Source organism: Pyxicephalus adspersus, chromosome 4 (assembly GCF_032062135.1).
Source record: "Pyxicephalus adspersus chromosome 4, UCB_Pads_2.0, whole genome shotgun sequence".
Lineage (NCBI taxonomy): Eukaryota > Metazoa > Chordata > Amphibia > Anura > Pyxicephalidae > Pyxicephalus > Pyxicephalus adspersus.
Window position 1 is genome coordinate 51,343,237 of NC_092861.1, and position 16,097 is coordinate 51,359,333.

The following is a 16,097-nucleotide window of genomic DNA, read 5'->3' on the forward strand; positions in this document are numbered from 1 at the left end:
AGTAGGCAATAAATGCAGGAATGCAAGTTTACTTTTTCTGAATACAGTAGCACATATGCATTTCAAATATTTATTCCTGTCACCGTTTGAAAAAGTCTGGAAGACACCCGACACATCTGTCATGGTTAGTCAGCACACCTTCCTTTTAACCATTTCTATGATTGCAATAAACCTGGGGAACATTAGAGATATAAACAGGAAGGGAAAGTTTTGGCTGACCAAATTTGTATAAAAGAGTTTGCTAATCAAGTTAAATTAGTCAAGGTGGGCCACATACCCTGATATTAATCAATGTGAGAACGAAAAGAAAGAAGAAAAGCCAGGGTATTTGCCTAAAATGGCAATGTATTGAAAATAGTGTAAAAATGTGTTCCTGATTTCAGGAATATACATAACATAAAATAAAATTCATATTGTTCAGCATACAAACAGGACTAAGGCCAATCCCACTGTGTTCTAAGGCATGGGGGTTTCTTTTGACCTTGTAGCTAGACAAAACATCTCTGAATATATTAAGGTAATTATACAATTTGTGTCCCGACACATTTCACCTTTGAGGGCTTCTTCAGGGGACATTGCGAAATGTATAACCAATCTACCCTTTTATTCTACCATTTAGTTCTTTTCCATTGAACCTTTTGCCCTTTCTTTCGCTTAATTTTATATTTATCATTGAAAAAATATTTTATTAGTATTTAATTACTTACTTTTTATCACTATATTTCATAGTTGCTACTTGTCATTGGATGCAGGGTGACAGTTGGTGGATTTTAGTTATTAGAATGTTAAGTAATATTAAGAGGTTGGACTAAGTCGTAACCCTTCAAGTTCAAGTCAAGTCATTGACACCAAGTTCTAAGTCAAGTCTCAAGTCACCAAGAATACTTCCAAGTTCCAAGTCATGTCACTTCATTTATCCTATTTTCCCCATATAGAAACAGAGCTCTGATCCTGTTCTTGAGCACAGGATCTCATTCTAAATCCATGAATTTCTCCTCTGACAGATGAAGGAGACGGGAGGAAGGCAGTGTGGCTTCTGTTACACAACCCCCCCATTCAGTTGTCATAGGAAAAAACTTAGAATGCAAGAAAGGCAGGGAGGAAGGCGGTGTTATGTTACAGAAAACTCATTGCCTTCCTCCCCACCTTTCTTGCATTCTAAGTTTTCTCCTCTGACAGCTGAAGGGGGGGGGGTCGTAAGGCTGTGTAACAAAAGCCTCACTGCCTTCCTCTTTTCCGCCTTCAGCTTTCAGCAGAGAAAGCAAGTCACGAGTCAAGTTGCAAGTCGCTGGGGAAAACCCTGAGTCGAGTTCCAAGGTATTCATTAGGTGACATAAGTCAGACTCAAGTCTAAGTCGGGCGAATCGAGTTCCAACCTCTGGGAATATAAGGTCTCCATTAAACCAGATGCAGCCAAGCAACATTCTGTATAAGGTGTATAAATACAAAAATCTGGTATACTGAACCATTCTACGGTGTCCCGTACCCGTCTGCCTCGTCGCGCTGCCAAGAGCAGCACTGACTTTCTATCTCTGGCTGGCAGAGCATGCAGCACTTCATGGTCTCACATGTTTGGGGGCAGTCTTGCTCACACTTGCCCCAGCAGCAAAGATGGCTTTAAGGCTACCGGCCCAACACCCCTTCTCCTGGTAAAGCCCTGGTGTCATTTAGACTCTGCGCCTCAAGGGGTTTCTGCGCTAGAGGCCTGTGGAGACTGATGGATCAAGAAGTGTTCAAAAGATGGTATTGTGAACTTATCCTGGATTACTAGGGAAATGTACTTACTATTGCACCTTTAGATCCACCAAAACATAACCTAAAGTTGCTTCTGTATTGTATTTGACTGAAATCTTAATTTTGCTCATCCCTAATCCCTAGTGCAAGATGAAGTAAATAATGAAATCAGCTACTGGGTATACTTGATATTTTGTTCTGACTCTGGATGTGGGAGCCCTGGAGATGAGATGTACTGGCTGCAAAATTCATAGGTTCTGGCAGAAGACCAGGGAACAAAAAAGCACATTTTAGTAAGCCACAATGCAGCTGTATTATTTTAATCCTTTGTATCTCATCTTCCAGTACTGGGTTAAGACAGGAGTTTTTTCTAAACTAAAATACAAATAGCTGCCAAACTGGAAAAGTGGTTAATTTGCATACACATCTGTTTCCCTGCCACTTTCTTACTCTGTACTTCTCATATCATAAAGCGCACTTAACTGTCAGGAATAAATATTTCACTCTTTAGAAATTTTACAGCAAGATCAGCAACGTGAATATGTTCAGGGAAAAATAAAATATTGTGAATATTAATATAAATGAAAGAAACCTTGGGACAGATTTTATTTTATATCATGCTTTTGAAAATATGCAAAATCTGTAGATTATCCAGTCATTTTTCATCCAACTGTGGCTTTGTTACCAGGCATAAATCATTATTTTTAATATTCTCTTGTGCTTTAGTTTTCAAGATTTTGCCTAATCATAAGACATTATAACAGAACTAGATAACTGAATGAATGAAACCCACATAGATGTATGTATATATGTATGATATACTGGGTATCATTAGCAGTGATCCTCCTATTAAACATTCTTCTCCAACATCTAATAAAAAAAAAAACAATCCTGGAAAAGGATTGGGAGTCTGAGGGATTTTTCTGCTTTGAGTTGAATACAGGTATCTCTAACAATCACTGCAGATTAGAAGAGATCAGCTGCATTGTCAATAAATGCTAGGTTCACTATGGGGGTAATGAAGAATCTTTGGGATAAGCATAAATGGTGCCACCACCTTAAGCATGTGCAGTATTTAGCCATTCATAATATGCATGTAAATATTAATTTACGGCCTCTTGGCTGAATGAAGGATTATATTCGCACAATGTGGAAAGTGATAGTTGTTCTTGAAACAACACGTACAGCATAATGTGTGGTATATATAGCCTATTATTTTGAGACTTCATCTCTTTTACCTTTACAAATCAATGCTCAAACTTTTACATTTTTAAACTTTTTGTTGCGGGCATTGAAAAAAGTGGCATGTCATCAGAACACAAGCATAAGTTACTAAATATTCCTGCAGCTCAGTAATTAGTAATAAGTTCTTTGCAGAAGAGATATGACTAACGTGTCTGTAATACTAAAGACATTTCAAATTACTTTTCTCTGGAGGACCCAAAGTTTGTACAAACTCAATAGCCTTTTGTATTGACTATACAAAACAAAAGAGCTCAGCTGAAGTTTTATACTGGCAAGATGTGTTCAATAATTTAGTGGAATACAATGTCCTAAAGATCAGCATGCAAAGTAGTGCAGTATTTGAATTATGAAATAGAGATTTGACTTTTCTTCAATATGACAACAAAAAAGATTATGTCATTTATTATAAAAAGTACACTTTCTCTAATATAGTTTATTCACAGTATAGTCACCTTGTGGCTATAAAAAAACTGCAAATGTTTCATTAGTTATTAGCTATGTATAAAAATTAGTAGGGCTTAACCTGGTCCAATAAATGCAAATTTAACAGTAGGACGCAAAGATTTTTGAAAAGTAAGTTCAGTCAAATACTAAAAATATATACAATTATCTTAAAAATAATAATAAATATACAGTATTATATATGTATTATATATACTAAATGTACTATTTATGTTTAAAATGAACTTATCACACACACCTATGTACACACGTCAAATGATTCTTGACTGACACAAGCCACAGGGTTCGTCTTTGACAAAAAGTCGTGTGTACAGCGGCCGTCCGACGTAATTCATGGATCTGTCCTGGTGGATCCATGAAGAACAGAAGACACAATGGAAGTGAAGGGAGGAGAGCACAGTGCTCTTTTATTCACCTTTCAGTCTTTTGTTGTTGAAAACGATTGTGAAAGATCATTTCCAACGACAAAAATCTAGCGTGTGTATGCAGCCTTACACTTGTGACTAGGAGACAAAATTACTTTATGAAAAGAGTTTTTTTTATAGATTAGAAACAATTATAAACTGTTTGGTTGCTCTCTACATGTTTTAGTAAGTGCTAGAATAATAAGATACAAATAGTCCACACAAACCCAACCATAATCATTTACTAGTTTATTAGGAACTCACTTTTGTGATGGTCGAAGTTTTTTCAAGATCGTTGAAGTTCCAAAACCTGAAAGTGGAGCGAAGGAAGATGGCCATGCCAGAGTGAGGACAGGTAAGTGAAATAAAAAATTGCTGACTGGTACGTTTATTTTATTGCACAAGGGACATCACCCATCTCTTCTGCAATAAAGGACCTGCCTGGTCACAATATTTTTATTTTGAACATTTAGTTCCAGTTTAAGGGATACCATAACATACAGTCAATGTTAATAACGCTAACATCACTAGCACAGTTCATCTCCTCGAATTGGCCACTGAGCTTTGAAAGAGTCACCCGAAAGCTGAGGACAGAATGGAAGAGGGTCACAGACACAATAAAAACTTTTTAATTCTCTTCTCTGGATCACCATAAATTTTAGATTCTTGGAGATGTAAAGTGATTTGGTTTTGTACAACTTGATTAAATACAGTACATAGCAAGTTAATTTCCTAAAATTTCCAAGGAAAGGTTTTTATAAATAACTTTGTTTCCTGACCCTGAATATGCGTCACACATCTTTAATGCCTCTTCTGCTTTCAGTTTGCTCCAGATGAGTTCATTCTCTATGCCTTTGTGTTCTAAGGCTAGAAGAACTAAAGACAACCATCTGTTCTTTTATATCTTGTTATTGTTTGATCTAAAGGGAATAATTATATCTGTGTCTATTACAGTGCTAAGCCTGTTGTCATATGCTGCTGTTACAGCAGAACTACTCTGAGATCTTAGGCTGTGTATTTGGGAATGGTTTGTGCACTGTTCATATCCCAAACCTGCCTATTTAAAGACTCTAACAGCTATCTCAGTTATAAAATATTTATTCTGGTCTAATTATAAAGGTAAAAACGACTCCTATAAGAGGGCTCATTTCGACTCTACATAATTGTAAATGTCAGAAGACGCTGTCATACAGTGTGGTAGATCTCTTGTGTTTAAACAAAAACAAGATAGACACGTGGGTTTTTTTGTAGGCAATAGTGCATGTTGTATTCAGTGATCGAACTCATAGAATACATAATCATTGTGATACAAAATTGAATATACATAGCAACAAAATTTTTGATGGTATAGAGTTTTATAAAATGCCATCAAGTAGATACCAGACAAAAGTAATCTACTCTATTGGTACAGAAAGTTGCACGTAGCAACTGCAGAGGTATAGACAATGAGGTAGGAAGTAGCGCACACCTGGAAAAGACCACAACTACACTCTCCATCCAACTTCTCATCTGCACAAAACAGGTGCTGTTTAATTTGAAAAACAATCATTCCATTGTTATAAACCCTGCTGATAAAGGAGGCAACATTGTAATTATGGACAATTCCAACTACAAAAACATGTGCCTCAATATTCTTGCCAACACTGAATGGTACCAAATCATACATTACTTAGACAAATCTAATTTTTATGACGAATACTACATCATCTGTGCAGCACATTCATTAAGCATCATTGGCACAAAGACAAAAGATTATCTCTGAATCAAACACCCAGTCATGCCAACCTTCTATAGTTTACCCAAAATACACAAAAACTTTACCAATCCCCCTGGACCTTCCTCCTTACCTAGGAGTTACCATACAACTTCTCCAACAGTTGGAAGGTCTAACAGTATCACCTAATTCTACCCTGGTTACTATCGATGTCAAGGCACTCTATAGTTACATCCCACACAAATTAGGACTTAAACAATAGCCCCCATCTTAAACACCACAGATCCCTCTTACCAGGCCTACAACACATTCATTTTATCACTCTTACAGTATATCCTCACTCGCAATACCTTCGGCCTCAATAACACCACTTACCTTCAGATACAAGGGGTGGCGGTGGGAACCAAGTGTGCCCCGTCATATGCCAACCTGTATCAGGGTAAGTGGGAAGAACACCTTTTTTCCAGTGCAAGCTTCACAATGTATCAACCCCACATTCATATGTGGAGGTGATACATTGATGATATCCTTATTATCTAGACAGGACCCTCAGATCTTCTTATCAAGATGTTTAATTTCATTTAAATTAACTTGTTTAATCTTAAATTCACTATGAATTCTCACCTCACCGAAATTCCCTTTTTGGACATTTCTATTATATTACACAGGAAAGATACTGCAGATAACACTATCCTGCACACCCTTAGTTCCCACCCCAAGCCCCTCATAAACAGCATTCCATATAGCCAGATGCGGAGATTAAACAGGAACTGCACCTCTAAAAAAAACTTCCAGACAGAGGCGAAGCACTCACCACGAGACTGTTGGAAAGAGGGTACAGTAAGAAACTTTTGAAGAAATCCTCACAGAGTTTGTACCTTCAAAAGGTACAACCTCATTCATCAATCTAAAAAACCTTGCTCAGATTCCAAACTCCACCAGATCATCCGATATAACCATCACCATAGCACCATTAAAAATATTCTCTCGAAAGATTAAACATCCTCTCGGGAGACCCCACAGTTCAGACATATCAATCCCAAACCACAAATAACATATATTCCCTAATCACGAGTTCACTAGTGTCTAGCCATTTTAGCCCTGAATGCTTGTCATCTAAAGACACTAGACTGCATGACACATTCCAATGCGGACAGTGTAAACACTGTAAATGGATTTTTTAGAACCAAGACCTCAAACATCCTAATGGGGCTATACACGAAATTTACCACTTTGTGAACTGTCAAACTATGGGAGTAAGTTATATCATCACATGTTGTTGCTGCAGATTTTATGTTGGCAAAACGAAGCGTACATTTAGACAAAGAATCTATGAGCACATTTATTTGATTCTAAATGGGAAAATGACAACACCCATTAGTTTCCACGTTGACACAGAGCACAAGTTTGATGCAACTTGCATCAGATTTGAAGCTCTGGAGCATGTCCCCCCGAGTCCTAGAGGGGGTCATTTGGATAAAAAATAACTCCAACACGAAACTTCCTACTGAGAGCCAAATATGCCCCAGGACTGAACAAGATCTTTAGTTTGAAGCCTTTTTTGTAATCCTGATCTGTTATATGCTGTTGTAACTAGCCCCTTTTGATATATATGTTCTTATATGATGTTTTTGTACAACTTTCTAAGATCATGCAGTAAAGCATGACAGTAACAGGGAGCATCAGGACCTTTGCCCTGATGTAGCTGGAGCTGAACTGGGGCAATATCACACTCCAGCTCTCCCGTTCCCCATAGGTGAGTAATTCGTATGTGCCCACCGACTGCCCCCAGCCATCCGTGATCGGCTGGCTTCTGGGGACAGTGCAGCCGTTCCGGTGGGGGAGGTTTCCCCAGCACTGACTTGTCACTCCAGGGGCGTTTCATACATGCCCCTTGGGTGACGTACTTCATTACCATGGCGACGCATGACACTGTTTTCCTCCAGCTCCATGCGCCGATGTGTGGAGTAAGCACCAGGAAGCCACCTCCTTCACGCATTTAAGGCGGGCCCTGGGACTCACCATATCTCCCACAATTTATTAATATTATTAGTATTAATAAACAGGATTTATATAGCGCCAACATATTACGCAGCGCTGTACATTAAATAAGGATTGCAAATGACAGACTAATACAGACAGTGATACAGGAGGAGAGAACCTTCATACCCTTCTTGCAATTTATTATCTCTTATGTTAATCTCCCCTACCACCATTATAAACTAGATTCAGCTATCTAACATTCACATTCCAACAATTGGCATATTACATATGATTACTTCCGATTATTTCTGTCAATGACTGCCTGTATGTTTATATTTTTAAATATATGAATTGTCCATCACATTTACATGTATCTATATTTTGCATATTTAGACTTTGTGTCATATTTACAACTGCTTTACCAGACGCACACCTACCCCTGAAGAAGCCCTCATTCAGTTGAAACACGTCGGGTTCGGGCTTTTCCGGCTGTGCACTACTTCCTACCTCCTTGTCTTTGCCTCTGCAGTTGCTACGTCCAACTTTCTGTACTAAAAGAGTAGGTTACTTTTGTCTAGTATCTCCTTGATGGCAAGTTAATAACTCTATACCATCAAAAATAATGTTGCTATGTATATTCGATTTTGTATCACAGTGATTATGTATCTATTCTATAAATTTGATCACTGAATACAACATGCACTATTGCCTACAAAAAAACCCACGTGCCTATCCTGTTTTTGTTTATGTATATTTGGGGTTGGCATAATGCCTGGTAAGGTATATTTTCTGATATTCAGTTCATTACTTTTGTAACACGCACTCCACTGTTACATTAATCTCACTTTAGATTCCTTGTGTTGCCAGAGGCAAAAGCTGACAACTAACAGGACAACTGCTAGATCATTGAAAAACCTCAGATAGATGGTCAGAGAAAATTACATACAGTAGCACAGACAGAGACAGACCGGTGGCTAGGTCGGGCACAGACAAACAGGATCTGAGTTTCAGACAGGTGAACAAAGCAAAGATGGACAATAGCAAATTACAAAACAAACAGACCAATAATCAGGACAAGTATAGACAAGATGGGTCACAATAATCCAGCGCAGGAACCAATGGGGCAGAAGCCAATTAGAGATGGGCTACTATTCAGAGCACACAAAACAGAAAAAAACTCTTTGAAACTTAACCTAAAGTTCTAGACAGGCAGGGACAGGGGATGTCAGATCAAGAAGGTAAGTATGTTTTATTTCAGAAAGAACGTTACCTTTCCCTTTCCGCTATAAAGACTTGCCTGATTGCAAAATTTTCACTTTAAAACTTAATAATGAGGACAGGTATGCACAGAAAAGAACTGAGCTGCACTGCTAAGCAATTACAAGCACATAAAGTTCAAGGCTAATCATAAAAGGCATCTAACAAGTTTAAAAAAAACCTAAATAAATATATAAATAAATATATATATATATATATATATATAATGCTTCCTAATGTTTTTCATGAACATTTGTAAGCTGTAAAAATCATGGCCAATAGAAAAATCTCAAATAGTTTGGTCATTGTCAGCGTATTGATAGATAGCTTCCTACATTACACATTACAGAAGACAGATGCCTCTCCACCTATCATTGACACCAGAGGTATGTGCACATTTAAATTCAAATGATTCTATTACTTAATTCAGATAGAGCAGAGGTCTGTGGGATACCACCCATTGTACTGAGAATATCTAAATGTTCATGTACCATTCACTAGGTATACTTGACCTAGTAAAAGAACAAGTTAGGTAAAGGTAAGGTAAGTCAACAACTTTTGCTGTGTTTTTTTATGGTATGTTCCACTGAAGCCCCTTTGTTTTGTAAACATTTGGTTTAGCTTTTGTCTGTAACATGCAGACCCACCATGCTCAATAGTCAGAGGAGTACCAGTCAACTAAAGCAACCCTAGGCCTAAATATTACTGTTTTTAAATACATCAAGAATTTAGGAAAATGCCCTCTGTATGTCTAAAAATGTATTGAAACTTTGTTGAATATTACTTCTGTAGTAAATTGTCTGTGGATTTATTTTTAACCAAAGTCACCATACAGACTGTTGTTTTCTTCAACAAATAATGCACCATAGCATACTTCACAACATGTTTAGCATTTTTAATAAATCTGTTGAAAAACCTATTATAAACGTAAGAATTTCCAATGACTGCATGGAATTATAATATTTTTTGACTTTCAATAAAATGAATCCTTTTACCCTGAGTCTGACTGTCCTGTTGCTGCCCTGTATAATGCCATGTACATCAATTCTATTTATTTCTAACTTGACACCTGGAGATATCTGCAGATATGTGCACCACTTTTAAATTCCTAGCAGAAATAAGATTTATCAGAAGAAATCTCTCATAAATTAGCTTAGACAGTCAGATTGTTAGGTTAAGACCCTACACAGAATTGCCTCTGTTAGCTCAGGTGTTGTATTAGACCCAGGCCAGCTGACATAACTAAAACACATATGAAAGTTGCAACAAGGTTTCCTAAAGTCTTATAAATTTAACTGCACTATTTATTTCATAGAAGTAAATGGCTTTGAAAATGTATTTTAAATCATTTTTATCACCAAAAAATATACATTGTTAAATTTATAGGTGCAGGGTCGAGCCAATCAGAGATTGCTGTTTGTTATTCATGGTGTCTATGCTAAGAATTTGAGATCAATATATGCTAACAAGAGATACTTGATATCTTGTGTAGAACATTTGCTTTTGAAAGGAACTTTCCTCTGATGTGAAAGATAGTGACGATTGGAGGTTGCATACAATTTTCAGAGATTGATAGATTTCAAGCCTTGCTTTGTGACTCACTAGCATAGCTCTGGTCCCCAAGTATTGCAAGTTATACAATTTTTAATTTGTATTACCTTTAGTGCTTTTTTATGTTTTTTTTGAGATTTTTTATGCCCTGCAGTTTGGCTTGTAACTGAATTCTGAATGTTGGGCATCAATGTTACCATGTTGTTATATAATTTGCCTGTCTTTATTTATGTAAAGACAACTGATGAAAGACAACCAGGGAAGATTGGAAGATTGTGGGTAGAGACAGCCAATTTGTTCAGTAATGACTGGAATTTGAATATTTAAAGTGGCTTTTCTCTCCCATTTTTGATAGCCTATAGATCTTTTTTTCTATACAATATCATCGGAGAAGGAATTTTTTTCCACAGTTCAGAAACACTGCTATATTACGCAGACGTCATATCTAGATAATGCAGAGTTACAGCTTTCGTCCCTTCAGTCCTAATTGCCAGCGGAACCTAAAAACCATGTCAGTCAAGGCATAATTCAGTCCACCAGGATCTGAACCCAGGATCTTTTTTCTGGGTCAGAAGCATAATGGCTCTTTCCCTTGTTTAAATTGTACCCAATGTAAATTTATACTGTAAGGGATGCAGTTTGTTCATCCCATCACAGACGGAGAGTATACCATGAACAACTTTGTACATGTTACTCATCTTATGTATTATCTTATGGCATACTAGTCATTTCAATATGGAGTGATATAAGGACCAGATTCATATTCAGGTTCATGTTACATGAACAACTAGACAGACAGCTTTCATCAGACAAAATGTAAGGCCACAATAATGGCCCTAACAATGGGCTTGTGTAACCTCTGAAGCAATGTTGTTCATATTTACCATGAATAAAAGGATAAGTTGAGCTTATAGTTGCACTGGTAACTTTGCATGTATCTTTCAGGGCATACTTCGTAAATTCTGCTCTTACAAATACTAATGGTTGCATTAGAACCTTTGTGGTTCTTGTTTAATGGTAATGGCACAGTCCTATTGGATATTTTCCAGGAGGTCCAAAGGGAAGGATTTGAAGATGTACACTAGATGTACAATTTCTAGGTGCCCACTAATTTCTAGTTAGACTCCTACATCTAACTTTGTGCTATGAAATATTGTAGATTTAGAAAGCAATATCTCTCTCCTTTTCATATTAATTGTGGATTAGACACTATCTTTTCCTTGCTATACACCAAAATAAATGATGTGTCTCAGTGTGCCCTGCTATTTCTAACAAAACTTCAATATAAGTGCCATTTCTTATTCATAGTAAGTGAAATTATTTCCATAAAATGTAGAGAATTTGATCAGTGGAGATGAATGTGCTGGTCCGGATGGACTGAAATCTGACCTGGTTTGCCCTGACCTAGATCAGGAGATGTTAAAATTTGCTCATTTCTACTGCCTATTAAGGGTGCATGTGGTACCATTGCTAAGAAAGGACATCTTGCTGTTGTGACTCACAATGTGTCATGTAACAAACGCCTGCAATATGTAATATTTAATTGCTTATCTCTGACTGCATAACAAAATGAAAAAAATCATCCAAAAAGAAAACATAAAAACACTCAGTTCATCAGTTTAGGTGAAAGTGGGAAAGAATTAAAATTGCAGTGATTGTGGATGAGCTTCAATGTCAACTGCAGCTAATTGAAAATGGAAAGCATGAGTCATTATTTCATAGAAGTTTACAGCAGGCAAGCAATGTAGCACAGCGGTAGGATCAGCCAACACCATATGGATATACAGGGAGAGATATAGAGCTAGCAGCAGGTACTTAGATGGGGTGATTTGTATTTACAGGTCATTAGGAAGACTTCACCTAGTGCTCATATCTGGAGGAAAAAGACATTTCTCAGTGCAATAAACTACTTTGGCTTTAATAATTAAATAGAGATAGATAGATCAGATAGATTAATCATTTCATTAAATTAGATAGATAGATAGATAGATAGATAGATAGATAGATAGATAGATTTATGGCACAACCAATGCTGAAAGTACTTCCCAGGAAATTCTTTGACTAGCATTGGGGAGGAGAAGAGAAGGTATCAAAGTATCTGCAAGAGGTCACATTAGATTTGTGTCATTCAATCATAACAGCAGATTTGAAGTTATACTACTGAAATTCCACAGGTGGAGAACTTATGAATTGACATTCACGCCCAGATCTTCATCAGCCAACAGTGGCCCCTACAAGGGCCCCAAGTCAGTTGTGGACAGGGGTCGACTGTTGGCTACATCCACCAATGGTTTTGTGGTCATCAAGTGGAGAAATAATGTAATCAATATATATAAAACCATCACATATTTACACCATATAACACCTAGAGACTTTTAGATCCATATTTTATTAATTTAAAAGACAGTAAGACAAGAAGGGTTTTTTGACAAAATTTCCAACTTGTATTGTAAACATTCATATAGTGATACAGTTTAAACAGTTCATAATCATATGTATATTCACTCATTTGGACCTGATATAGTCCGATCCAATATGATAGCTTTAGACAAAGATCACCTACTTGGCTGCTTTCATGTTACCAAGAAGTACAGCATGATCAAGCGATCAGTGTATGCAAGGACGTGCAGCGTGTTTACCCGACACGCTTCGCTCTTTTTAGGAGCTCCTTCAGTGGTGGCTGTGTGCTTTTTTAGAGGAATTACATATAGTATTTTCCAAAGATAGGAACACATTCAAATAGGTTGCCTGTATTGTAGGTAGGTAAGGCTTCTCTGTGCATGTGAATTTCTTGTCTCAAAGATACTTTACTCTAAAAGGTACTCTATAGGGGCTGCTCCCCCAGCTCATCAATCAAACAAATGGATGGATAAGAAGAGAGGGTCACAGATCACTAATACATAATCCTAGGGTTCCCTCGTGTGTTGGTGTGAGATGCAGCCGCTGCTCGTGTCTGAAGGGTTTGTGGTGCCACAAACCCTACAGAAGCGAGCAGCAGCTTTAGCTTGAACCACCACACGAGGGGAACCCTAGGATCAAGTATGTCTTTCTATCTTTTAAATTGTTGAATTTGGGGTTGGCAAATATCCCATTGAAGGGAACATTACTCTATAGAAACTACACTCCACTTGTATTCCCTTTAGTTTGGTTCCTAATCCATATTTTAATAATATTTTTTGCATCATACGTTTGGTATGGTCCAAACTACCCAGAACAGGAGCAAGGATGATCATATAGAGTACAAATTGTCCACTGAATTTTTTTTTTGGCCTTTTGGGGAAACCTATTTAGATTAGATAGAAATGTGTAAATTTTCATTGCTAATTATCTCCAAAAATTCTACTTGTCCGGCTGTCAAATTGCTCTTCAGGCCTGAATACTTTCTGGGTCAGAACTCTTGATTTTCTAGGTCTCAGATTCAATCCCCTCACTTTTTTCTCTCTTTCCTATCCTATTTCTCTTCCTTTCAGTATTTATACCCTGATTAATAGTGAAAATATCACATTCACTCTTACATATATGGGCCTGCCAACACACTCTTTTGCTATAAATATATGTTGAACACGAGGTCTTACTTAAGAAAACTTGGATCCCAAGTAGAGTATCCAATGAGTATCACAGACCTAGCTATGGTATATTTTCAACAGATATGTACATCAGGTAGTAATATGCTTGTTTTATCCTTTCCTGTTTTTATGAATCCAGGCATTCAGGAATGGCTCGCTTTCTTTTCTTGTTTTCAGTTTATTTTATTTTTTTGTTCTTGTGCTTTTCAGATGTCTTTGTATGTTCTTTTAATATGTAAATGTTCAATAAAAAATACATTGATGAAAAAAACTCTTGATTTGGTTTTAGGTTAGCAGATCATAAAGTACTGGAACCATATAATAAGCATGCACATATGGTCATCACCTGAACCTGTGTATTTCTCCCATGACAGACTTTCTTGACTTGCACAAATATGTATCTTGGAAAGAAAAAAACATTGCAGAGATGGCGGCTGAGCTTTTATTAAAAAAGAAAAACTCATAGTTTTGCTGAAATTAAATGGATATTTTCTATCCTAAATTTCTTTTTAAACTCCTGTTTACTGCTTATTACATTTAAACAAATTTGCTTATGAGATGCATAAAACGTCTCCTAGCATCACTGAATTTCATAGCCAGCAGCAATGAAAGCTTTTTATGAAATTTTATATTTATTATTTTTAAACCCCATTCCTCTCCAAGTAGTTCAGCATCTTTCCATTCACTGCCTGGATTGCACTACATTCCAGAGAGTTCAGCAGAAGTGCACTTAGGTTGGTAATGCTTAAATACTGTATTTTATTTTTATTTTTTAAACTTCACTTTAAAAAAACATTGATCACTATTTATATCCCACATGTTTGCTAGTATTCTTTTTAAAAGAAAACTCAACCAAAGAATTCTGAAATATTAAATCACACTGAAACTAAGCACAGCAATAAACCCATCTGCTCATTTGCATACAACATGCATTCTAACAACCTTCTTTGACCACAGTATCCCAGTATATACCAGAGACTCCTCAATGGCTCTAACTGGTCGTATCCTACTAAGAACCTGAATTTAATAAAGTTAATAAAAGTGTTTTGCACAAAACATGTGGTGCATTAATTTGCAAAAAATACAATTGGTTTCCTTTGAGACAGCATTTGCCTGGAAGCAGAGCATAGTGTTCATTATTCACCAAATTCTGTTACCAATACATTTAAATGTAGATTTACTGCATTATTATTGGTAGGTTTGTATGTACATGACATGTCTACTTGCTAATGCATGCCACCTAAACATACAGAATTTTAAAAGACCAAAGATAGGGAGGACATTAAGTTCCAGGTTGGTGTTTCATGCTAATGACACTATATGCTTTCTTTATACATTTAAAGTCTTGTATTCACTGGTTCTTTTAAAGCCATCACAGCTGTATTAGGTCGACTGCAAACTTATTGTTAACTGGATACAAGGGTTTCCATTTTTTTAATCCTTGAATCTAATCACATGTCCATGCCTAGACTGAGATGATGTCCTTAGTCTTTGGCCATTTTCTGAGACTTCTGTGATCGGACTTTGACAATGTAGACAACTTGTGGATGATATCCCTGTATATTGACATAAGAAAGATTGCTCCATCCATCGGGAGTGAAATACAGAATACATGAGGCATTGTCAAGGCGAGTTATGTAGTAAATACCCATAAGTGATACAATTACACATTACTTGCATGCATGCGCCTACCCTTAAAATTCGAGGTGCGCTGTAAGTAGATTTAACAAATCATTGCTCCTTTCCAAGTTAATCAAGGTAAACAAAGTTCTTATAACCACTGCCAATTACACTCCCATTTATTACACTCATTATTTAGACAGAAAATTTAATGTAATCAGTAAGGGCAGGTTTTATTTCTTGGGAAAAAAAGTTTTGCAGTGACTTTGTAAGTATTTAATTGAGGTAAGGTTACTTCTACAAAACTTAGTCCAATTAAGTGGGCAGTGGAAGCTTCTGACAAACCCTGAGAACATATATCAGAGCAGCTACAAAAAAACCTAATAAAACTCTGGTATTTACCAAGCATGTCTGCAAATCTCATAAGTAATCAAAATCATATTAGATTCTGTGTTTACTCTGCATATAACTAGCTGACTGAAACTGCAAATAAAATGACATCCTGTAGATTCTGTCAGACAGCATTCTCTGATAATCAAAATACAATATCTGCTCTTTCAT